Source organism: Spodoptera frugiperda, chromosome 15 (assembly GCF_023101765.2).
Source record: "Spodoptera frugiperda isolate SF20-4 chromosome 15, AGI-APGP_CSIRO_Sfru_2.0, whole genome shotgun sequence".
Lineage (NCBI taxonomy): Eukaryota > Metazoa > Arthropoda > Insecta > Lepidoptera > Noctuidae > Spodoptera > Spodoptera frugiperda.
In genome coordinates this window covers 1,901,377-1,928,297 of record NC_064226.1, presented here as the reverse complement: position 1 = coordinate 1,928,297, position 26,921 = coordinate 1,901,377, and the positions used below count along the sequence as shown (strand labels likewise).

At 35.6% G+C, this 26,921-nt stretch overlaps 1 protein-coding gene across 10 annotated transcripts in view; it reads left to right on the top strand.

The window, feature by feature from the left end:
* The window catches only part of LOC118269460 (protein lin-10), a 162,820-nt gene that overhangs the window by 24,924 nt on the left and 110,975 nt on the right, over positions 1 to 26,921 (top strand). The gene's annotated exons all lie outside the window — the stretch shown is intronic.

Below are 26,921 nucleotides of genomic sequence, written 5' to 3'. Positions count from 1 at the left end.
TGCTTTATAATGCTACTATAGTTTTATTATGATATTTCTTTGTTAAGTATGTATATGTCCCTTTCTACACTAGCATTTTGTCCGTGATTGTGTCTGCGTGGATATGAATTGGAAAAAAGAAAAGGTATTGGAAGAAATGAAATGGAGTTTTTGACATTAGCTGTTAATTTTGGTGTAAGCAAGTCAAGCTTGGTATCGCATTTTTATGGTGTTTCTTCTACTTAAATTTAAAGGTAATAGTGAAACATTATAATAATTCTACAAAAAATACCTAGCAAGTACCCAGTTTTGAAAAAGATCGATAGGAAACTTTCAATGTGAACCTTAAATTCTATTGTTTGTTAGGCCATTGTATGAAAACGGTGGAATAACAAAGGATTCAGAAGTGGATATCGATTTAAAAAGAATCGCGTGTGGAAAACTCCTTAACTCCTTTGCTATAAGCCAACAATTTTATGGTTATTCTAACGAAAAACGTCTTAGATGGAGGTAAACAATTGCAGATATTAAAAAGTAACAACCACTTTTCGCTAATTTGCTACGAGTGCTGTCTGATAAAGGTGCGCGTCCACAGGCCCATAACATACGCATCGCACGCAACGGATTTTGGTTTGTCTTGTATAAAACTCATACAACTGCGTCCTCTGATCCGCATCGTACGGACCGCATCATCAGCAATGCCTATATGTGATGCGTACTTTAGACTTCATATGGAATCCGTACGATGCGGGTCTGTGGACCTTAAGGGACCATACGGTTGCTACAATTTCAAACTTTTTACTATGACTGGGAATTTCAAATATCGTAAAAGTTCTGCAACACTTGGTTCGATCCTGATATCGAATCAGACACTGCGTTCGACAACAGGCTAACAAACAACTAAAAATGTTCATGTCACTCGTTGAACTGTAAATGTGCACTAACGATGCACTACAATAGCTTTTTGTTGAACGAATAACGAGCATAGAAAATAAAAAAAGTATGTGTAAGCCTACACCTGTATGCAAAAATTGAGTCCTGTTTTGTTTTTTATTTTTTTTTCGTTTTGTTTGTCCAATACACGGTCATATACCCATAGGCATTCTGGCATTCATGCAAACGAGAATGGGCGAATTTTAAATAATAATTTATGGCTCGTTAGGTAACTATTCCGATCGAAGTCTGCAAAAAGTTACGGGTTCTCTATACCCTTCATAATGTCGGATTTAGGTACAGATTCGGAAACTCCGAGATAGAATTTGAAGTCACACCTAATCTTTGACAATTTCGTCACTCATTATAATGTGGCTGATAGCAGGTTCTAATATGTTCATCTTACCTAGTAGTCCAGTCATTTGGTAGTTTTACCTGGAAAGTTTTCCGGGAGTTTTGAAAATTGGTGAATTTATAGATTTGGGTATGCTCTTTTCAAATTTCAACTTTGCCACCTCGTACAACCGCCGCTCGCGCCGCCATATTGAAAAAATGGCGGCTAAAAATGGTTTTTTATTAATATCTCCGTTCCGACGCATTTTACGAAAAAATATTTATCTACAAAATTAAACTAGAAAAAATTTCCTACAATTTATGTATTGATCACTTTTTCATAAAATCAATAGTTTTTGGCGTACGAGCGCCGCAAAGTATTATTCATCTGCACCACCACGTGTACAAACAATGTGTGTTGTGCAGCAACGACTGTCGCAACCGAGGGCTGGGCTTGCTGTAATTGCAGCGGTAAGTCCCCTGTTTGAGGAGTGGCTAGAGAGGCGCCATGGCGTCCTCACCTACCGCCTGACGCAGGTGCTTACCGGACACAGGAGTTTCGGTAGGATCCTGTTTTTGATTGGGCGGGAGGAAACGTCCGGGTGTCATCACTGCGAAGACCGCCCGGAGGACACAGTGGAACATATAACATAACACATATAACATCAGAAACAGGAACCTACCGAAACTCCCCTGTTTGTACAACACACATTGTTTGTAAACGGTTTTTTATTAATATCTCCGTTCCGACGCATTTTACGAAAAAATATTTATCTACAAAATTAAACTAGAAAAAATTTCCTACAATTTATGTATTGATAACTTTTTCATAAAATCAATAGTTTTTGGCGTACGAGCGCCGCAAAGTATCATTCATCTGCACCACCACGTGTACAAACAATGTGTTTTTTTTAAATGTATCAATTCTTAAAAACTAATTATGATATCTCGTTCAAACCAATTTTCTTTGAAAGTTTCCATTAAAATCTACAGCATATATTTTTTTTAGTTTTCTTACTCACTTATTTTAAAAGTTAGAGGGCAGGACACATTCGATAGACCTCATTTTTCCACTTTGGAAGTGTCTATCTTTCAAACAATTGATTTTGACGAAAAATGGTTTTAGGAACCATGACGTATTTTTAATGGCCTATCCATAGACAACCATCACGGATAGGTTAGACGAAAAAAAAATTTTTTGAAGAGGTGCAGTGACCGCGTGCTCTTCGCCCTCTATCTCGGAAACGGTGCACCGTATAAAAAAAAAAGTTTAGACAAAAGTTGTAGAGAATTTTGTATTCTACAATATTGGTATTAAATGCAAATATCAAAAACCCATAGGAAATGAGATATTTCCAAAAAAGCGCAATAAAACGTTTTTTGGGACCCTTGGACCTGAAAATTTAATAGTTGCTTACACCCTACCATATGTAGGTTTTGAGACAAGTTTCAGGCAGTCAATATACAAGTATATACAAAATTACAGCTGGGTATCTCAAATTCCGAGGTGAAATCTTAATTTGACTGGACTAATAATACTTTGCGGCGCTCGTACGCCAAAAACTATTGATTTTATGAAAAAGTTATCAATACATAAATTGTAGGAAATTTTTTCTAGTTTAATTTTGTAGATAAATATTTTTTCGTAAAATGCGTCGGAACGGAGATATTAATAAAAAACCGTTTTTAGGCGCCATTTTTACAATATGGCGGCGCGAGCGGCGGGTGTACGAGGTGGCAAAGTTGAAATTCGAAAAGAGCATACCTAAATCTATAAATTCACAAATTTTCAAAACTCCCGGAAAACATTCCAGGTAACCCCCTTTTTATCTACCAAATGACTGGACTATAGTTCCTTTAGAGGAACATTCGGCTGAAGAGAAATTTCAAATATTAAAAAGACGTTGACCCCACCGATAGTTTTCTAACTATATTCATTGCTGTTTATTTACTTTTCATTCTCTTTCTCCCCAGACATGTTTCTTGGGATCGTGTGACTAATTCCATTTGTCAGGCGAGAGGCTATTATCTTAAAGTCGTATTTCCTTTGGCAAAAAATACTTTCTTCAGGCATTCCATATAACGAGTGTTCCAACACTGTCTTACATTATTTCCTCTCCTTTGTAATGAGCTCTTTAGGTCCGAACAGGTTTTTGGGTCTTCTCAATTCCAGGGGATGATTACTAACCTGTTTTATTGCTGGACGTATTTGGTTTATGATAGCTGCTGTAATCTGTAATTACTTTTGTTCTAAAACAGCACTTTCTCTGGTTCTTTTCTCTTTCGCTCACATGTTTGGTATTTTAGTCGTTCTTCTATTTCATTCGTGAAGTTTTAGTAATTAAATGCTGTATTATTTTCATAATATTATAGATACATGTAAACTTCTGTTTATTACATTTGTGGCTCCATGCCATTTTCAGTATTTTGGCGTTATAAAAATCCATTTTTAAATCTTTTCTTTGCACCAACTCCTTTTACTTTCAAAATTGTTCTCGAAAATTAAACCATTGAAATATTGGTACAAAGGAAAGCATAATTCGTCTATAGAACGGAAATTTTCAGGTCAGGTGGGGTTGCTTGAATCGGGGTAATTATGTGGCGTGCGTGTCGGTAGCCTTATCTCAGTCTTTAAAATTATTGGAACAAGTTGCGGGCGGACACAATGGCGGCTTGCCTGGGCAGCCCTTAATTTGGAGTGAAAGGCACAAGGATATTTAATAAAGATTTAAAGTTAGTAAAATACCAGGCGCTTAATAAAACATACTGTACATGTCGTCCCAGTAAGCTAAAACAGCCATCTAAGGGAAATATAATCAAAAGCGTCTTACAGAACCGACGATCTTCCCAATTCCAATTTGCTTGTGAACGATAAACAAACCAAGACAATGCTGAAATGAGAATTTTATTACATTTTTCGGATAAATAATTCCCAGAGAATCCCCCAATGAAATCGTGTCGTGCCCTAATGAAGTTAAGATTAAACTCGCTCGCCACTTGCCCTTTGCGTCGGAAAAAGGAGTGTCTGCCGAATTCCCCTCCTCCCCAAAAAGGGACGATTCCGTTCATTATAACAGCCACGTCTTAGCAATTTTAAAGACACCTTTTAAGAGCACTCCAACTTAGTGCTATTTTTGGGCGAAATTGCTTTCGATAGATCCTTCCTTCCCCATTGTACGATCTATAGTTAAGTATATCTGGCTTTGCCATTTATCAGCCTATTCTTGAGGGCGATTGTCACGATTCTTTTGTCTCACGTGAGGTAACCTTCTTTACGTTGCTTCCTTTCCTTCGGCCACTGTGATTTATGGTTCATGCGCTCACTTTTATGTCCATGGTATATTTATTACGGGCCATTTCGCTAACTGCATTTGTTTTTGTTTTGGCGACAGTATAAAATATTCCAATTGGATATAAATAATTCGCTGTATTTTTGCTTCTTCGGTTCAGTGACCTTATACTTAAGGGTTATTTATGAACAATATCATCGATCAAACAGAACTGTTTTTAAATGTATCTAGTGAGCAAAAAAGTTTCTGGGTAAAGCTGGCGACAACAACTCAAGAAATTAGTTCCACGAAATGTTTATATTATTTTTGGTACTGCGGGAAAAGTAGAGAGTGGAAGATAACAGTGATACGGTGTGACAGAAACATTCCTATTTTCTGTATATTTTGTGTTTATATCCAAGACAATTCGTATGCCGCCAATTCTGTACATAACGCCCATACGAATTGCTAAAGATTTTCTGGTGTGTCGTATAAAAACAAATAAAACCGTACGATTGGGGAGAGTGAGTCACCCCGACAGCTGACTAACGATAGATACACCCTCCTGTACTCACCCCTACGTATTTCGATTACTCGGACAGACGGCACTAAAATTAAACTTGACCTTTTTTGGAGGAATACATATTTAATATTCATGAGATTTGTGTTGTTATTGGATATTTTAGTCTAATTGTGTTTTAATGTTGTGAAATACTGTTAGGCTGGTGCAATATTACTTACTATACAAAGTGTGGGTTCCCTTCCACTAATAAAAAAAGAAGCTTTGTCTGAAGCAATCAAAACAAACTTCTGTAATTTTCTGGAAATGCTTTTACCAACTTTAGAATCCAATGTCGACGAAGTAATGTTGAGAAAAAAGTTTTTTCTGTTATTTGAGGTATGCTATACACGCATTTTTAGTCTCTTACCGACTCCGATGATAATTAAGTTCAAATTAAATATATTAAAATTCTAATTAAAATCAGAATTGCTCGAATTTTTAAAGCGTCGACATCGATCGTATAGAATTTAATAATTTTGCAGTAAAAGAACACCACCAAAACCTCATACCGACGTTTCAAAGCATAACACTGCACTATGGTGCTTGCAGAATAGTTTAAATTCTCTGAAACAAAAAGTACAGCGTGCAGGAAATTTTCCTGGAACATATTTTTCCGAGCATAAAGAAGCTAGCACGACAGGTACGCGAAGACATTACATCTAAAACCCAATTTACTTTAAAATGGCTAGCGAAAATAACTTTGCTAGGTTTAAAAAATACTCTTACAAAATGTTCTATCTAAATAAAAATCGTGGTTAGGAAACTTGCTTTTCCCACATTTTAGCTTGGTGCTCTTCCTCACTTCTAGATTTTTAATGCGGAAAAAATTTAACACTATGAAGTGCTGTTAACTACCTGAATGCTTTGAAAGAGTTTTACATAGCGGATGTTAAAGAGCCTGATGAGAAGTTTCATAAAGTTTGAGGATTGTGGAGAGCATTTCGAGGCTGCTCTCCGGTTTGTGTAATAACCAGGAAAATGCAAAGTAATGATCACTTGATAGACATGAAAGTTGTAGATAGCTGTGAACGTGGACTGAATAATGCATGTACTAATTTAATCTTTTGTTTTGTGATCGATTGATTCTTCGCAAAAGATTGATTCAAATAAAACTGGCCCTTCAATTCTAGACAAAAACAATAAAATAAACCTGAATTTATAACTCACTTCAATTCACGATAGCACTTGACTCATCGGTGTACAATATAGAAGAAAAGTTGGCCCGATTGCCGTTCAATTTGCTCGTGAAAATTGTAATTCAATACGCAGCTGCACTTCCGAGGAATGAGAAGCCTTCGCTATGCAAAATTCATTTATCACGGATCCTAGATACTTGATAGAGCCGAGGTGTCACTAATGGACTGGAAGAAGTGAAATGTCGACACTATGATATTATCTTAGAAGAAAAATCTGAAATAGAATACTTTTAAATCAATTTGTAGGGAAGTGACGATAGTGGGACTTTTATGGAGCTGTCACGAGTGAAATAGAATAGTGAACTAGTGACGCTTCTTTTTTGTCGTTGGTTGCAGGTATATCGGGTTACTTACTTTTTGATTTTTGCCTTATATACGAAGGTCTTTCATACTGTTGTTGGTCTAAATCACATAAGGTACAAAATTTGGGTGGTTTAAATTTTGCAACTGGTTCTCTACTTCTATTCATGGGAGTCTTCGAAAATGGTGCACTTTTGTCTACATAGATATTGTTAAGTATAGTGTTGTTCTTTGTTCAAGAAATTGGATTTCAAAACACTCTTTCATGACTTTTGATCAAATTGTCTAGCATCATGTTGGCTTTCAAACCCAATTTCGTATTTGAAGTAATTTTGATTCATTGCTTTTCTTTTGTTATTTTTCCATTTGCGATGTTATCGATTTGTTTGAAACTCGTCTTAGAATTGGAACAAAACGCTTAGAGCCCGAATTCTAAAGTTATCGCAGTTAACTTAGTTCATTTATCTTATTGAAAACTCCATTTGAATGGTAATAGAAGATACATTTGTTTTTAATTAATTCAATTAAATGTATTTGTATTTCACCTGCCGTGCTAATTCTACTAATAAATATCAGTTGTTTGGTTTTCCATTATTATATTTTGCATTATAACTAACGTTCTTTTACTAATCACCATCTACATGAGTGTAAATAAAATAGACAATATATTTGATAGACGCAGTCTAGCGTTCATATGTTTCACCTATTTTGCCACCTAATTTGTCTGATCTGGTCAATATCTCGTCTTGATCTGATTCCTCCGCAACTCGAGTCTTAATAAAAACAGGATCAAACTTCATTTTGTATAAGCGACAACGAACGCTCGCGGTGTATAGCTTTCGAATCTAATTTTCGCTCCTACGAAGCCTTTTTGTTCTCACATTTTATTCCATTTACATTCTATTTTTCTTTTATTACTTAGACGTCGTTCAGATTTTACAGAAATTAGTTTTGCATTGAATTTTACGAAAAGATACTAGAATATACATATTTTGTCTCTATTGAGTTAGAGTAACCTTGAAGTAGTTCGGAGAAACTTCATGTAGTATAGCTGTATCTTCAAAAGAACCACGGCGCTTATTTAACGCGTTAAATTCGAGTGATGTTCCACCCCCGAGGTATTTGTTTCCACTGCTTTATTTCGGAGTAAAACATTTTCAAAAGCTAATTGTGTAAAGTAATTTAGTTTGGACGCTGAGCGCTGTCCACGGCCGTCTTTCGTCATTTATTTCGATGGCCCCTCCATTTACCTCCCTCTCTTTTTGCCCCTCAACAAATTTGCAATTGTTTTAATTGCAATCCGAGGCGTATTTCTTAGTTATCAAAGTCCAATTTGCATTATCTGATATCAAGTTAACGTTACGTTTCGCAATAAGGACTTGTTGGAATTATTGCGGCCCTGTTTCTGTGTCCCAAACCATCGTTTTGTTAAGTACTTTTATTTTCCTTTTAACCGCTGCTCGGTAAACTTTTTATTTCGTTGTTTCTCTCGTTTTTTGTTTTAATTTGAATAACTTTCTATTTTATGGGTACATGAAGCGAGATTGTAAAAAGTTTTCATTTTGCAGCATGTATGCAGAGTAGAGCTCGATGGTCGCCTATGTTCTTATTAAATGGAACGAAGTTTTTACCTTCCTCACCATTCTTTGTTCTTTATAAAATGCCAGTAGATGAAGGAAACGTGAATTAAATATTTTATTACATGCAGTATTAAAGATATCTTAAATGGTTACGCGACGGGTTATTACGATATTTATCACATTATTTTAATGGATATTACCTGCATATTAATGCAGTTCTCGAAGGTCATGCATTAAACCCTACAATAACTTGTGCTGTTATACAGTTACCGTTTTAATAACTGTTAATTATGTAATCAGTTCAATTAATCGCAGGAATAATAATGGCGTAGTGACTGCCTGTCCACGATTTCCGTTATGATACCATAATTTAATTTTATAATACTTGCTGTACGTGCCTACAAAGTTTTTGTTGTTACTTTTGTCATCTGCTTTTCGTATTAATATGTACCATTACAAAACGCCATTTTTTTTCAATTACGTTGTCTATCAACCAATCTACTTATAACCATGACTATAACTTGTAATACAGGAACAAGTATCTTATTGTATTTTCTCCATCACATCTGCCGCCATATCTGATCTGTCCACATCGAAACGTAATTTAGCAACGATCCAGACATTTTTTATTTCTCCCGCCTTTTTTTATCTGTCACTCAGTCTGACATTGGGACCTGTCAAGTTAGTGGGGGAGAAATTCAATCGATTGTTGACGATAAACCGGTTGGCAGGTTCGCATATCGATTGCAACATCGATACATGTGTAGTGTGTACTGTATAGCACGCTTGGTTAAGCACAGTTAACCGATGTTCAAACGTTGTGATTGTGTGCCCCTCTAGCTTTGTTTACTGCTGTGAATTGTTACCGTTTCACGAATTGTCCTAAGTGATTGATGTACAGGGTGGATTTATATGGAGGTGAGAATTAGTGAAGTGGTTTATAGGTTATTTTTTTTTATTTCTCCGTTTAACGGTGTGATGTATTACAATCGAGGTTATGTTACTGTTTAGTTTTGGGCCTATATGAATATTGATGAAACATTCAAATCTATTTACGTGACGGACGCTTTTACGTTCAACAATAAAACACTCTATTTCTTGTTATCAACAATTCATCATTCCTTGGTTCCAAATACATAGGGTTTTGATCGATTGACCGAGTATTAAAGGCTCAGAACCTAAAATACCTCGTAATTTATTATTAACACGTAACCACCAGAAATTGCATACAATAAATTGTTTGCTATGCTGACCAACCGACCTATCATTTAGGTGAGCTCCACGCAGTCAAGGTTCAAATACCGAAACATAGACTTCAAAAATAGCTCTAGTATCATGCTGAACAAGGCTTATTTTTGCTTACTTACTCTAGCTTTTGTGTCACGCGTTTTATAGATACTAATAAATTAGTGTCAGGTCACCAGCGCTAACAATATGCATTTCTGTCTCCACTGAACCACTAATAGATTGTAGACTTTACTAGCAATATAGTCAAACAAATGCTAATAAAAATTGAGTTGATTTTTCAATGTTCTGATTGCTCAAAGCATTTATTTTGGACTGTAATTCTTATGTTTCATATCATTTTCTTCTTTGAAGTATGCTCATTAAAGTGGTATAGATTGCAGAGCTACTGTTTCAAATAAAGGGACCCAATGGGTCGTCATATGAACCTTTTAGTCTTCATACCCTTTGTGTAATAGGAGATGTGTGTTCAATGGCAAAACATGAGTGCATTCATTTGAGCTCTGTAGCTACTATTTAAATTGGATCGATGCGAGCTTAAACCAGATTAATTTTGAATGGAAACGTGGCTCGGAACGCAGTTTATAGATTGGACAATCGTCAACGGATGACTACTGTCCATCATGAACTGGACTTTGTATAGTACATTTATTAAAGAATAACATGAATGTAATTTCATATTACGTTACGTAAAGTTTGTTTGTTTGAACGTGCTCCAGAATTACTGGTCCGAGTTGAAAAAATATTTTTGTGTTGGATAGCCAATTTATCGAGAAAGATTATAGGTTGAAACATCACGATACAATGTAAAGAAGCCGAACGAAGCAGGTGAGTCTGCACGGAAGTAGTAGTAGAAGAACAGCTAGCACCAACTTAGACAATATTTTGTTAAAAAAAGTACAGTAGTAAAAAAATAGCATCGTACACTTGCACCACGTTCAATAAGTTAGAATTGTAAATAGCTTGAATGCAGAAACGCAGTTATGGTACAAAACACCAATCCTGGAATTATTGTCAGTGAGTGGCAAAAGGCTCGCCTCGTATACACGAAACTCATAACGTAACTGGCGAAAAATAGCTTCACTCGTAGTGTTATCATTTTTATCCCCAAACTTCACACGTTTTTGAGCATACTCGTAGCTTTTTGAAACAACTGAATACGAAAACACTGTTTCTAGTCCCATTTTTGTCTTTTTTGTATCGCGTAACGCGAGCTTGTGCAGCGTGATACAAAATCGGATTCCCACATCTGACTGCTAGAGATTACCCGGTTTCTGCTATTTTTCGTAAACGCATTGTTCGAGTTAAGCTCCAAACTCGGCTACTCCATATTTAACGAACCTATTGTGTTAAAAGACTTTGTTTCGTTTTAAGTCTGATCTAATTTGGTTAAGAATTACTTATTTGTTTTCTAAAGTGTATTGAAGTAAGTTTCAAACATTGTTTGTAGTTAATCTGCTTTTGTAAGTTTGATTTACTTGTTTTTTGGTTTTAAATTAGTGTGATGAGATTTTATTGGGATTGGATGGTATTTATAATCGATGGATAGCTACTTTTTTTTTGTTTTGATGTTTTTCTGCTGTATGGTCACGTTTTATAATATTGGTACCTTTATTTGTCATACTTTTCATACTCCATCATTGCTCCTACTATTTATTTCTTGTTTAATTTTATCACAAATGTTAGAGACCGTTAAAAATTAAAACGATTTCTCAGAATTTAGAAGACAATTTATCGTATAATCCTAAGATATTGATTGCAATAATTCTCTGTCTCAGTGCTTTTCTATTGGGAATCGAAGTTTTATGTTCTGCTCATCGAATGGAGAAATTTATTTAATTTGAACCCTGAGTCTCTAAAGTGCAATGTAATCTGAAGTATTTTCTGCAATAACTCTTTTTTAGTTCAAACTTTTAATCTGTTTCATTCTTCTTTAGTTCTTCCATATGTACCTACACATTCGTCGTTCGTAATAGAAATATATTTATTGTATTGCAGCGCTACACTATTATAATTCTACCGGCAGTTTCATTCATTATTAAACATTTCTGCTTCAACTTTCCCATCTTTCTCACGGGAATTAGCACCAGTATTACCTTTTTAATCTCCAACGACGCCTTTATTACTTCAGCTTAGTTTTACTTAGCATAAAGCACAAAATTAATTATTTCTTTTAGGTGCACCTGTACCTAAAGCGAAGAAGTTATTTATTTAAACTTAGAAAAGATGGTGAACAGCAGCTGCCAAAAGGCGTGATGAATATTGAGAGAAGACCTTAAAGAAGAAACATTTGAATGGCCGAGTTTAGAAAGATAAATTAAGATTGGCACTTGGCTGTCCTGAATAAGTGCAACTATAAACAAAACAGATGGCACTGGCACACAAAACAATACAACATGTCTTCAAGGACTAACCCCATCATCTAACTCAACCAACAGCAATATCCAATGTTTAGTTACAAAATTAGTTTCACACCACAAGCAAACGTTGTAACGTTGACATTAACTAACTTTAGTATGAAAACCGCCCCTTTAACAATATACTTCCAAATTAAAGTACTAGTGTCTCGCATGACACGAAAATACTGCGTAATCAGATTAGAAGTGAGCGCACGGCACACTTAATAAAGTTCCCTACCGTCGCTATCGCTTGTAGTTGACTCGTTTCTGACGTAATTTGTTCCTGGAGTCTTATTAAATTCATAAGTATGCGTCGCCAGCCTTACTTTATGGTCCAAGTTGGGGGAGAAGGGTTGTATGAGTTTCAAAACTGTCGGGTTCGTCATCTGCTTTAGTTGTGTGTTCATAGTGTTTTCTGAAAGTTGCCTTGTTGATTTTTGTGCTTCGACGGTGATTTTATTTTGGATTAGCAATTTAATTATCTCTGTAACCTGGATTTTTCAACACCTTCTGTTTTAATCTTGCGAAGTTGTGAGACAAATTGTTCCTTTATCCATCGATCCCATAAATGTATGAAGTATTTCAGTGAATTTACGCGATTGTAACTACCTATATCTAAATAAACAACCTCACTTTTTCCACATCGAGTCTATTTGGGGATTCGCCCCTTATAATAAATTTCCTGTTCATACGGTTGTCGTAACACGACAGACATTCTTCTTCACAGGTTCCTACATTTACAAATTCATAACACTCACCGGCTTCGTACGGAAGCCTTCGTTTTTTCCTTATTTAGTACCACTATTGTTTTTATTTATTTTGTACTTTTCCGTAAATGTATAGATGCCAATATAAATTGTATTAGTGAGATGGGTATCAGCAGTTTTATTTGTATCAAATCCATATATTGAATATAGAATATTGCTCCCAAATTTTCTATCGTTTGACCTTAGGAATTTAATTTAGAACTATAAGTTCATTTTATGATGTCTTACTGAAATAAACCGTTTGATATATTTTTTTGTATCTAATTGAATAATGAAACCATCTGTTGTCTATTTTAGATCTATATCAACTATCCCTTATGCCTTTAGTTCTTCACTTGCACCACACCCACTAAATCAGCTCACACGCTCGTCTCAGTTACACGCGACAAACTCGTCTTCAACTTTCGGTACTCGTGCAAATTCTACGGCGAGCTACCCGTCGCTGCCGTCCTCATGATGAATTGAAATCACCTGATGAGAGACTTAAATGGCACATACATATTCATTTAGTATTTTGTCATCAGTCTTTCTTTAATGTGCTGCGTAATAACGTAATTTGTTGTCACCAAATTGGTGTGTAATGTTGATTGCATTGTATTCAAGGTTGGAGTTCTTTATGATATAATGTACTTGAATTGTTTGGTTGATTGTTCGAATTTTTTTTGTTGCGTAAGATCAAAGCACCTGTTGCTTTAACCACTGAACTCTGTCTTTTCTTTACTTCTGTAACACATACGTTTAGCTCTATAACGTAAATTTCTTCTTTGATCTCATTTGACCCATCGTTATTCTACGTATCAATTGCCTCATCACTCCCCATTACCAGTGAACCTTTTTCAATAAAACCTTGCAATTAAACATTGGCAACACATTGTCTCATGCCATATAACTTCATCACACTAAGTCGCCTTTGTTTCATCCGAAACAAAGATATATGTCTCAGTAATCCTTTTACGATACGTCGTTCCAGTCAGTTTGTATCGACAATACTTTTTATCCCTGCCATGGGACTATCTTTTACTTGTATTTGTTTTAGGGCGTACAGATTTCTACAAGCTTTTAGAAATACAACGCTGTTGGGACGTATTTTTGAAGAGTTTTGTTATCTACGCAATATGTAGTGTTGGGTTAGATTTATCTTTAGTGAAAAAAATCTTTTTTGCCTTACTTAGCGCCTATCGCATTGAATTGATGTTAGACTTACTTGTATGAAAAGATACCTTTTTAAATCTACGAGTAGGCAGATAAAACAATTTTTCAAACTTCCAGTGAAAATAGCTTCAAAATATTTCCTTAAATAATTTTAAACAAGCTTCATTTCCCGTTTAAAATCTCTACTGGAGCAACTAAGATGGCGTCTTAAAAGACTTATGTTCTACTAATAAACGTTCCTCTCCCTCGCTTGAAATATAGAGGAACAGTAGCTTGTGTCCAATGTGTCTGAACTGCCCCGGGGAAGACGGATGTAGCCACCCAGCTTTATTTACTAGACCCGGATAGAAAGCTCGGAAAAATTCAACAGCTATAGGGCTGCATACTGACGTTTTATTTTATTCTATAGATTCGTTTTAAATTTAGTAAAGAAAGCCTGTAAATAGTCTTATAAAGTTTAATTGAAATTAACGCTTAACGTTTAATTGCCTGACTTTAATGACAATTCTCTTGGATTGTATGGTTTGGGAACATTTTCGTCCCATGTAATATCATTTACACGTCACTCCACAAAATCAGCTGTTTCCCAAGTGTCCTTGTATTCAAAGCAGAAATGTGAATACCCTTTGAAAAAGTTATTCTAAAAGTCTGTACAAATAAAAGAGAAACTGATATTACCTTTATCAAAAAGGATGGATTGACGCGCAAAAAGTATGACCCTTAATTAGGGTCCAGAGCCCAAAGTAATCAAAAACAAAACAAAATATCGTGGGACGCCTGTTGTTGATCCCTTTGCTCTCCTGTTTAAAATTCTGCACTCCGGCCCACTCAACGGAACATAAATACGAAATTTGAATAAACATACACACAGACCATATTTGTCATGCAAACCTGGGTGAAACCACAAAAGCGTCGTTGTAATCCGGTTAACCGGTTTGGCGCGCAACCAGACACCAAGTGATGGCTGAATGTGACAGCTCTGAAAAATTGCACACTAGTGTTAGAATCCAAAATTTAATTTACACTAGTTTTTGAGATTTGACGGGACCGTTACTTAAAAATACATACAGATGTTGAATGTGGTGATAGTTGGTTAACTATAAGAAGTTTAGTGTCGTCACGCTTTTTATGTCCGAAGAGGTAGGTAGAGGTGCACATTTCGACATATTATGACACTGGAAAATGGACACTCACTTTTCACCATTTGTGTTAAGGTCCCATGTAATAGGGGATGATCCTATTGCTAGGGGATGATATATTGGACAATGCTCGACTCCGTGCTACTACTGAAAAAACCGAAAAAAGCCCAGCAATACTGATCGTTAATCTCTATTAGGTATTATAATTATGCGACAGTCGCGTTTATGTGCGTCATAGCTTCAGCTGGTATGTAACCACATCATTAACTTTGTCACGCAGTTTTCCATAAATAAACTAACACGTGTAATGTACATCAGAGGCTTTGATAAAATCAATATTGTGAGGATTATCTTTGTTTTCTTATCTAAACTTACTCGAACTAGTTGTAAGGTAATATGATCAGGAAATCCCTTAGTTTGTTCCAATCTTCGTCTTTGTAGTGGCTGTAGAACAGATCCTAACGTCATTGAGATTTACACTAAGAAACTGCATCCCAATCCAAACGGAGGAGTCGACGATAACTTGAAATCTGTAGCTGTAAGAGGATTCCGTCTAGGCTATTGTTGACGTTCTCAATAGGGTTGCTCAGAGCTCGGTGTCTGACCGAAATTAAATCGCAATATCCAACTAGAGAAACCTTTGAATTCAGAAGTTGTTCCAACGAATTTCACAATTCTAGTTTCAAGCTTCCAGTCATTGCCGTAATAACAATCCCACCCAAAACATAAATGTGAAAGGATGCCAAGTTCGATAATATTGGAATGCTTCGCCTATAAAAGAAGTGAGATCTAAATAAATACCAAGTTCCATACACAGACCTCAGTTAAAAATGATATAACAAGTTGGCAAGTTTTCACACACTTTGTTATAAACCTACTAAACGCAATGAGTCAAGTATATAATTTTCTATTAAAACTTGCCAAGTTATATCATTTTTAACTGAGGTCTGTGTATGGAACTTGGTATTTATTTAGATCTCACTTCTTTTATAGGCGAAGCATTCCAATATTATCGAACTTGGCATCCTTTCACATTTATGTTTTGGGTGGGATTTCATTTATTTTTGTAAGGTTTATTTTGTTTTTTTCTTATTTTACTTTACTTTGACTAAATACAAACCTTCGTAACGAATTTTAGGTCGGTACGACCATTGGAAGATATAGATAATTTTTTTGTTTTAGTTTCTTAGGGGTATGAATTTACACCTTCATTATTTTTAAAACCGACTCACACTTGGCCATTTTCAGATTTTTTCCTTTACCTTGACCTAAAGACCTACCTCCATGCCAAATTTCAAGTCAATACGACTATTGGAAGTGGTCTAGGTTTTTGATGAGTGAGTGAGTCAGTCAGTGAGTGTATAGTAAAAATAGCGATTTTCTGACGTCAATATCTCAAGATCTACAATAGGTACATTAATGAAATTTTGTATTTTAGATAAGTAAGTAGATCTCGATAGATACTAGAAATTTCATATGCGTAGATAAAATAGATTTTGAGTTATAGGTGGGTCGAACTTGGCCCGAAATGGTTCGTGTAATATAACCCACGGCCGGTGTGTCGGTTTTTTTGCTCGAACTTGGCGGACACACTGCCGTGTGTCTAGATCCATTCTGTTTTCCTAAAGCTACCGAAAAGTATTCAATCGATTTGTCATCATCCGTCCGTTCAACTTCGTAAATAATTTCGTCTGCCTCTTTATGGTAATCAAAAGCCCTTCCAGAATTTGAATACGGCTCTTTTTCAACGAAATTATGAAACTGCTTCTTAATATTTTGAAACCATTCGGCAGCCCTACTTCGGCGTCGAGTGGTCTCAAGAGTAGCACCACAAAGATTTGATTTAGGTTTAATCCCTCCCTGGCTGGTCACTTCGTAACTTGTCGCATTAATAACAGATAAAAACTGGCCGTCTACCCTCGGCGTATTTTATATCGTTTGGCTGGAGAATTTTGATTTTATTCTGGGGAAGATAACTTTCTTTGTTGTTGTTGTGTTCTGTACTTTGAATTAGCCTAGTCATTGTTTTCCTACAGTCCATGAGTAATTATGGTTATCGAGTATGAAGTACTGTCTTATTTAAAAGAACAATCTCCTATTGTAACCACATATGTATTATCATTGCCTATATTTGTCGGAGAATTTTAATGCCTTTTAATTTTGAAGACGACCTTGTAGCATCTCTTTTATCCTACACCCAATATTTCAATCTCGTCTATTCATCTCGCAACATCCTTACCATGTAATGATAATCTCGATGAGCGTAAAGAAATTCAATCTATGCGAAGGAAATTGAAAGTAGAAACACGGAACTACTCTCAATGTATACGTTTTAATGAAAGCCTATCACGGGCGGGAAGCGCTGTAGAAGTTGCTAGAAAAGCTTGTATGTAGTCGACAGTGTAATTACTCAAGTGTGTATACGTTCAGTAAGTCGCGAAGTGCAAACTAACATTTGTTTTCTTAAATAAACACGAGTCTTCGGCAGCTTCGATATACAAACTCGGAAAAAAATGCCAATGCGTTTTAAAAAAATCAGAGGTTTTCTATTAATTTTTGCACCGGGATATTTCTATCATCATTATCATTTTCCCACCGTGTCACTACTGTAGTATTGTTCTGTATTCCTCTATTAGATAGACACTTCTCTTCTCTTCATATTAAAACTATAAAATATCATTAAAAAACCACATCGAGCCCAAGACTGTACTCAAGCATCCACGCTACATCCCAGTGCACTACTTTTATTACTCGGTGTGCCGTCACGTCGAGACATTCCCGATCGTCCCCAGCGCCTCGTCTTACTCGATAAATTGTATTGACGCCATAAATCCTCGCCTCCAATACCTCCCGTACTCCTTCCGACCTCACGGGTAAACTGCGATCGACTTCTTAATGGCCGCGTTAATCAAAGCTCACCAACTTTTACATGTCTTGCTTGCTTCAAAGACAAATTGGTTAATTAAGTTGGGTAGCTGAAGTTTGTATGGACGAAGTTGTGGGTGCAACAAAAAACAACGTGTAATAGAAAAGATCTGTTGTTTCTTTTTTTGTTTTTGCTTCTCATGTGATTCGATATTTTGATCTGTACTGTACTGTCTCGGAATCAAACAATCAGAGCGCCGAACGCGCTCTCGTTTCTTTGATTCTGAGAGCGATTTTTCGCATGTAAAATTAATATTTATAAACTGTCTCTGTTTGTAAGGTGAATTTTGTGATTAATTTATAAACAGGTTCTATGATCCAGTTTGATCTTATTCAAATATCTAATATAAAATCTAAGTCGCTGGCTAATTACGAAATATAAATGATTAAATCTTATTACTTTGACAATGAAACGACGCGGCTGTTGATTTATCAACGAAGAAACTTAATTACAATTTAATAGTTAATAAATAAACATAAAATTTTGTCGCTTAAACAAAATTTATTTCCCATTTAAGTAGTAAGTAAGTACTGCTGAAACTTCTACTTAAAGTTAAACGATTGAAGGAAATTTTGAGTAAAGTAAAGAGTAGCAACGAAACAGTACATTAATTTCCCGGTTATTAAAACCATAAATAATATAGTAATTACGAAACTGAATACGAAATTGCTTTCATTACTGGATTAAAAAAAAACAATCATAATTTTCCAATTAATTGGATACTTTAATCCGACCGTAATTTCGTACGTGAAAAGTTCAGCGAAAAATTTGCGTTGCGAGCGTTTTTCGTGTCGCCATTTTTAATATTTCCCCTTGTAGATAAAAAGTTGAATAAAAGTCAAACATCCTGATGCTTAAACGTCCCAAAAATGTTGTCCTTCTCAAGTGTATGTAGGTAAAGCAAAATGTTTAACTTTGCTAATGCTCAAGTATGTGTATTAAGTAAATTTAATTCTTATTCCAATTTGCTGATTGGTCAGTACACAAGATAATGTAACTAATGCTGTGTTAAAAATGAAAATGCACTTACTGATAATTGTAATAGGATGCTTTTTAGCACTGTGTATGTTATGTCTTTGTTCGAATAACAACTAAAGTTAAGCCAGCAATATTATTGTACCAATGCAGTCCTAAGCTCGAAAATATTTGGAACGAAATGTTGCAATATCAGAGGCGGCGACCGAAACTAGAACCGCAAAATCTAGTTGTCAAGAATTTGGTTCACGATACCAACCAACGTTTAAAGTAACTCTAGACGTCTGAAATTTCTTGCTCTAACTTGAAATCTTTGGACATAAATAACCATCAAATATCCAGTGAATTATTGTGTAGACATTTCGGTTTTCGAGAACATTCCTATCTTAAAGCGACAACCTAAGGAATTTGTGTACTTGTTTTGTTAAAAAGATATGGACTAATAACATTAGCAATTCACATACAGAACAGAAGTTTCGTAACTTCGTAGAATTTGTCAGAAACATACCCAATAAGCCAAGAAAGGTAAACAAACAAAAATATGCCTCAACGACTGCCTTCAACAGGGCAATTTCAGATCTCCTACTAGCAGACATTGCCAAATGGGGTGTAACGTACAAATCGACTTGCCCGCTGCAGATGCGTCGCTGGCTGGGGCTGACAGATATCTGTACGGGAATTTAGGTCGCAATGGATGCTGAGCCACCAAATAGGTCGCAGCTACTAGAGTGGCTGTGAAGTGGGGCGTTGGCGTGGCGACGACGACACGAGGTTATGCTCCGTAAACTCGTGCATATAAGTATGTTAAGTTTAAATTAGAACTTCGTGAGGCAAATTGTTAAGAATTTGTTTAAAGTGTTTCTTATTGGACGTGCAATTTAATAATTGTGTGTGGCTTTTTAGCATATGCATATTTTTGTTTTTAAACTTCTTTATAACACAGTATGTCCTACAGCTTTTAGTGTTTTTTATTGCAATTTCTTTAACTAGCTTTCACTCACATTATCAACAGTCCTCTAAACGTTTTTGCTAATGCTGTTAAGACTGTTCTTTTTTACTATATTTTGATTTTTATTGTATGTTATTGTCGAAAACCCAAAAAAACTAGGCTCCTCTAAAACAAATCATAACCACTTATTTTCCTGTTACTATTCCAACCACATCCATATATAAAATCAACACCAAATTACATTCAAACAATAGGACTCCCAAACATCTATTAGACACGTAATTTAATCACTCAACTAAACAATGTCAGTACAATTTGTATGTAAAGTACGTCTGCTACTAGCAGTGGTTCTAACTCATGTCAGTAAGGGGCCTTGATTGTGATGTTGCACATTAAACTATACAAACCAATATAAACTGAACGTTGAATATACGAAAGGAACATACCAAGCGAGTCCATGATAAACTGGTTATGTATAGCTTCATGTGTACATATGTTTACGTGTTGCCACAGTGTGCATGCCGATGACATCAAGTTGAAATTGTGCTCTCATGATGTAGTAGATCCTTGTCTTGTTACTTGTAGTTACCGTTGTGTGCTAAGATCTATGTCATTGGTAGTTTAAGTTGATATGATGTGCAATTAAAAACATTAATTAATTTGAATCTCGATATTAGAACGACTTTTAGTCACTTCCAATAATCTTTCTGAGACGAAGTCCTATTTTAACCTCTCGTATATAAGACACAATAGAAAACACATTGTGTCTCGCGTGGATCTGCGTTCCGACCATAGCTAGGGTTAATGTATGGTGTTAGTAACAGATATATAATAATCAAGTAGTAACTAGACAACAATAAGCATTTTTCACTTAGTAATATCATGACCTGAACTTACTAGGACTTAAATTAAGTCTTCATTTTTTTCTTCAGATCCTGAAGAAATCCTTCTTTCTTGTAATTAGTTTTCATGTTGATCTCTGAAAATCCCTGAAGACTTTTCTTCCTACATTTTAATTATCTGTTAACAGAAAAGAACTGTAAATTGTCTTTGATTTCAAGACGTCGAGGCTCTTAGCAATGGAATAGTTTATTTGTGCAATTTATTTATTATGATACAAGTTAAAGCACCGGGCTTCGCTCGTGTTATGGTTATTTTGTTTGAACTTTTACTTGATTCTACATCATAGGACCTTTTCGGATTAATATAAAACAATAATGAATACTTCCTCAGGTAATTTTATCGGTTTAAAAAATAAATGAATTTGATTTACGGTATTTATTAAAATGAGTTTAATAGTTTAGACGTATGCATGAAAAGACTGATGACTGTTAATGAAGCGAAAGAGGTATGTAAGATTCGTAGCAATTGGCGTTGCCTATACATGGAAGACAGGTTTGAGTGGTGTATGTGTATGTTTAGACGTATTTTTTTTCCAACACCCAATAAAACTAACCGTCACACGCAGAGTCATTCAATGGTTACTTAACCCAGTCTTTTTTTTGATAGGGGAAAAACATCCAATGACTTTTCTCGCCTTGGGCGAGGCGAGAGGGAGTGTCAGACTCTTACTGACCAAAAACCACCCCGCTCCTTTTCCTGCTTTTCGAACCGGAGCCCCGGTAAACCCACTAGGTGGTCCGCAGCTCCGGATTACCCAGTCTTTAGCAATTGTTTTCGGAACAAAATAGTTACTAAGGAATAGTTTCAGTAATCATAAAACTTTATTATATTATATCCGCACTGCTGCACCACAGTATCAGAGGATTTTACCGTTTAATCCTTCTTTCATACGTGAGTTCTCAATTTCCGCGAGCTACATAATTAATTACTTCTATGAAAATGGGGCAAGCTTAATGCCATAAATCCGGCTTAAAACCAAACTTCGTGCTACTATGAGAGTTGCAAAGTTTATAAATAACTTATCCGAGAATCGAATTCAGGAACATCGGTTTCATTCGTCTTTGTCCATTGGGCAAAAAAACACTCTAGAAAGAGAGGGATATTTTAATTCATAAACACTAATGAAAGTTATTTAGTAAAATTACGAATTCAGTTTAATAATAAAGACAAGTGGAAAAGTTATTGATAACTACAACTTTTATAACTCGCTGGCATTTTATTTATTTATTTATTGTCCAATGATTGATTTCACTACTTATACCATGAAGCAAGTACGAAGAGGAGATACCATAATGTGATTGTCCACTGTGACTCAAAAAATCGGCCTTGCCCATTAATATTATCGTTAAAAAGTGTAGATAGGTTATAAGCCCTCAGAAAGTGGCACATTAAAATGTGAACAATTGGCAACGTGTTTATGGTATGGAAAATAGAGAAGGGCGTGGTTTGTAACGTCTTGCGCTCCCCGTATGGTGTCACGCATTATGTTAAAGGGAAATCCAATTATGACATAATATGAGTATTTGCTTCATAACCTAGGTATACCGAGAAATCAAAGAATATATTTTTTTTAACTGATTATAGCCCATATAGAAGTTTTTTTTAGAGTCCCTGTACCATCAACTATCCCGTTCCTAGTATTTTACGTTTTATAGTAAACTAGCACGTATTCGGTTCCCGCGGTACAATCAGAGGACAGAGGACTGTGCGCATCAGGTGACAGTATCATTTGATCAATGGTGTAGTGTGGTTACGTTGTTCTGTATTCTGCTGTTTTTTCTTTCTTTTTTACAGAAATCATTATGTGTCTATGCGTCTGTCAGTTTTTTGGAAAACTGGTATACTTAATAAGATTCGGATTCATAAAGTGAGGATTCGAACCACATCATTAATCTAATCTGAGTTCATCTTCATCAGTACGGTCTCTATACATACTGACCCTTTTTTTGAGTGGACTAAAATCCACCCCGTTCCTTCTCCTGCTTTGAGCTGGAGCCCCGGTAACCAGTTACGTTGTCCTCAGCATACTTACCGACCCTAAAATCGAATCCATCTTCACAATCCACAGTTCGACACACAGCCAATAAACAAGCCACAGCCTAACAAACAATGCTCGTCAACGCATTTCGTATTCCATCCGTAACTTTATTAGTGTCGCCCATCAAACGCCACGCGCGTCATTTAGGACCAATAGGACCATTCGCCATAAACGCTACCGCTCCACTTGTGTTCAGCACTCGTTATAATTTCTGCGATTGACGATGCGTACTGTTCATTTGTATACTGAATAATTGTCATTATTTCCACCAGTTCTCTAGTATCTAGTTATTGTGAAATGCAATTGGGTTGGAATTGGTGTTTGGTTTTGGTTTAGTGTTAAGTACAATATTGTTCTTATGTACGAATTCTTCTTGTATATGAATTTTTGTTTCTGATTTTCTGATGACTGCTTGATTGTGCTGATATGAATAAGCTAATTTTTCGTTTCAATTCTCATAAACTGTTTTAAGTTTCATGTCTTCTGAAAAGGCCTTCTTTTCACAGAAGTCATAAAGTCGCTTACCATTACAACATAATTTCAACCCAGAAGAGCTTGGCTCACTCTATAAAATACTCGCAATAAAGCAAATATTCATAACAGCGTAGCTCGTAAAATTAATGGAAACTAATTACCATATTATCACACGCTAAATTAAACTAATACTCGGCCCATTGGAGATGCAATAGCGTGCAGGCTTTTCGGCCAACTGCCTGTCGTAAATCTTTATCAAATAATCTAGATGTATTAGATTTTTATGTTAAACACTTGATTTATATCTTTAAGCACCGTGTATGGTATGAATTATTCATTGTTTCGTTATTTGAATGGAGTGATTTGCGTTTTAAAACATTTTTTATGTGTGTGTGTGTGTGTGTGTGTGTGTGTAATTAATATTTGCGAGGTTTTCCTTAAAGGTCACTCAAGATTTCCTTAGTGCCATAGATGATTTATTGTGTGGGTTTCTATACTTTATAGGCTCTAAGAAGAAATTGAGAAATTGCTGCGGGTTTCTTCATTTCTTTTTTTGTTTTTCATTCATTAATTTGAGGTATTGATCAGTCAATTGCTTTAAACAATTTTCTATTAGCAAACCTCTCCATTATTCCTTTTGATACTTTACCATAATTAATCCCTAAAACATATATTTTTGTCTTCTCCAAGTCACACCTGTCCTATCCACTTCCACATCTAACTGTAGTACAGACAATTTAAAGTCTGAGTACATAGTGCTTCATTTCAATCCGAGACTTCAGCCCTGACGCCTGATGCGGACAAACGAAGCCAATCGCTGACGTCGCGCCGACAGTTTCAAACTCGCCAAATTTGTTACTCTCACCGTTCGCCAGCTCCCGACGGCTCGGCTCGAAGCTCCCTTGTTTTTTGATGAAGTCATTGAATAATGTTTACGTATTATGAGCTTCATAATGCGTCGTTTTCTGTTGGGAGTTTTAGTTAGTGTTGTTGTGTGTGATTATGTATGTAGTAACTGTTGGATGCATGGTTTGATACAGTATTGTAAAAAAATTATAATTCCTAGGACAAGGACCTAAAGTTACACGGAAAGCATTCGTAGCAGTCTATTCTAGAAAAATCTCAAGCGAAACTAAGCCACTACTTACAAATTCAATGAAAATTATATCTAGACAGTACAATACATATAAAAGTATTAAAGTACGTATGTAGAAGTTAATAAAAAACCGAAAATATCCTTTCTTATCAGCATTACAGCTCAAATACAAACCGTGTTCACTCCTCAAGGAACTCTTGAACCAGAAAAATCATTTAAGGCGCGGAAAGTTTCGATCAAAATGTGTTTTCCACATCATTGGAGTTTCTTCTCTAGTGTTGTGAAGTATCGGTATTTGGATATTAAACATATTTTGGTCCTTCGATACGGATTCTGGTCCTTTTTCAAAAATCCTTTTACTTTGAAAGGCTCCTAAGTTACTTACGATTTATATTAATTAGATTATATTTTTTATGTTGTAACGTTCATTTAATTATGGTTTTGGAATCGTAATATTGCTTTGAGAAACAGGTTAATATTCCTGACCCATTTTTGTGTAGTCATAGCCTAAAAATAATAATACGATTACATTGCAAAGAAAACATTTCTTTAAGCAACAATATAATAATTGACGTGGCGTTATATTATTTTACATCAACAATATATTGATTCAACTTTGTTCCAATTGTAACAGCTAACCATGTAATAAAGTTATCGCTGAATCTCGAGGCAACAAAAGTTCCCAACTTGCCCGTTGCAGTAATGGCGTCAACACACATACGTATTTAGTTCTGCTAAAGCCAGTTAACAAGGACCCTTAACTTTCCTATATGTTATACGGTTATTATACAAACATTTTCTTCTCACCATACACAATAATGGACCTCACATACATATCTAAATCCTAATTTTTAGCTTGTTTAAATCTTTAGGTATATTAAAAGCTTCTGGGAAACTACATTTCTATCGATTTTCTGGTTAGTTTTTTCGAGCCGGCCAATCAGAGCTCCGAACGCGCTCTCGTTTCGATTACTTTAAACGTAAAGCAAACTCACACTAAGGGTACTGATACCTTTTACACTACTAATTTATAGTATCCTAGACTAATTCAACCTACCAAATCTCCTAACTAAACAACATCATCATTTCAGTATCGAATCAATTCAGGAAGGCTAACCCCATAATGTATCCCTTTACATATAAGTGGAAGCACTTAGTATGATGTATTCTGGAAGCTTCGATTAATGAATGCGTTTCATCCGATAGCCGTATCAGACGAGCAATCGGTGGATCATTAATGGTAATAGCGTGAGGCTGTGCCTTGATGAACTAGCCGCTATATTGGAGACGGTTTGTTCAACAAGTTGGTTCAAAATTTTTGATCGTCTTTTGAGAAAGGGGTGGAATGTTCTGGAGAGTTCTATCTATAAGTATTTGTTTCGTCTGAGTTCTACTATTCTGTCGGAAACCTCCTACGTTTAACAAAAGTCATATTGTATTCGAGAATAGTGATGAATTATTCTGTATTTTAATATAGATATGTTAATACAATAAATGGCCTTTTAGAATAAATCATGAAGACCGCCTATGAGCGTGTGACTGAAAATAATTAATCAACAAAGTTAATAGATTAAGCACTGTTAATGAATCTGGACCATATCAAAAAATAAAGGACAGCCGCCACAATGAAGAGGCTATTTTTGAAAGAATGTGCCAATATAAAATTACCCCGAGGATTTTTTAAAGATGTCGCGGTCCCTCCGATATATTTTCATTAAGCGGAGTCGAGTGGCGAGGTCCCGGCCTCCGTTAATTTATTGCATCTCCCTAATACGGAATTTAATAAGGTGCGACTTGAAAATTTCCAGCTTTTTATTCCCTAAATATTATAACCATGATGTTAATTAATTGAGCCGCCATGTTGCGAATTCCTTTTTTGGTTTTTCTTATCTTATTTTATAAGATGCGGTATTTTTCTTCCCTTTTTTGTGTTTGTTTACCTACTTATCATCCCTTACGCAAAGCTGTCTTAAACATTAAAAGTTAACGTCTCAACTTGTGATGAGGAGCAAAATGTACAACTTATTGATTCGTTAAAATGTTAGCTCTCTGAACTCTCTCCCTAAAGACTTTAATTCTATCAAACTTCGGCATGTGTGTAATAGGTACTTATACTTCCGAAGTGCTACAAAGTTTTCTAGATTGTTCATATTTTAGAGGCTCACGTTTTAATTAATATTCGATTTAATTTACCTAAAAGTATGTACCTACAATATTCCCCATAGCTTTACTCCAATTCCCCTTACAATGTAATAAGTTATCGTGAGTTGGGAAAAAGGAAAAGGAATCAATATCACATGAGCAATGTATGAATTCCTGCCATTTTGTTCTCTGACTTTGCAAAAATTCCACACACTCAACGCTTTTTAGATTGGATCGAGATCGTCCGTAGAGAATTCAATTCATAAATAAATATGGCGACGGTCTGCCGCCATCTTGACGAGCTGGGCCACCAAGTGTTGCGTGCGGGGCATGCTAACGCGGCTACTGCTACAAAATTTAATATAACCCATAAGTAAATCAGCGTCAAAAGGGTTACTGTAATTAAAGAGAAAACTAGGAAATGAAATCAGTTCGACAGTTTAAAGTCAGGCAAAGTTGGCAGGTAAAGTTGCCGCTTCGACGAACCATCAATTATGGAAGTTAGTGTTAGTGGCTAGGATAGGAAATACTAGAAAGGTTGGAAGGAAAAATCAATAGAAAAGC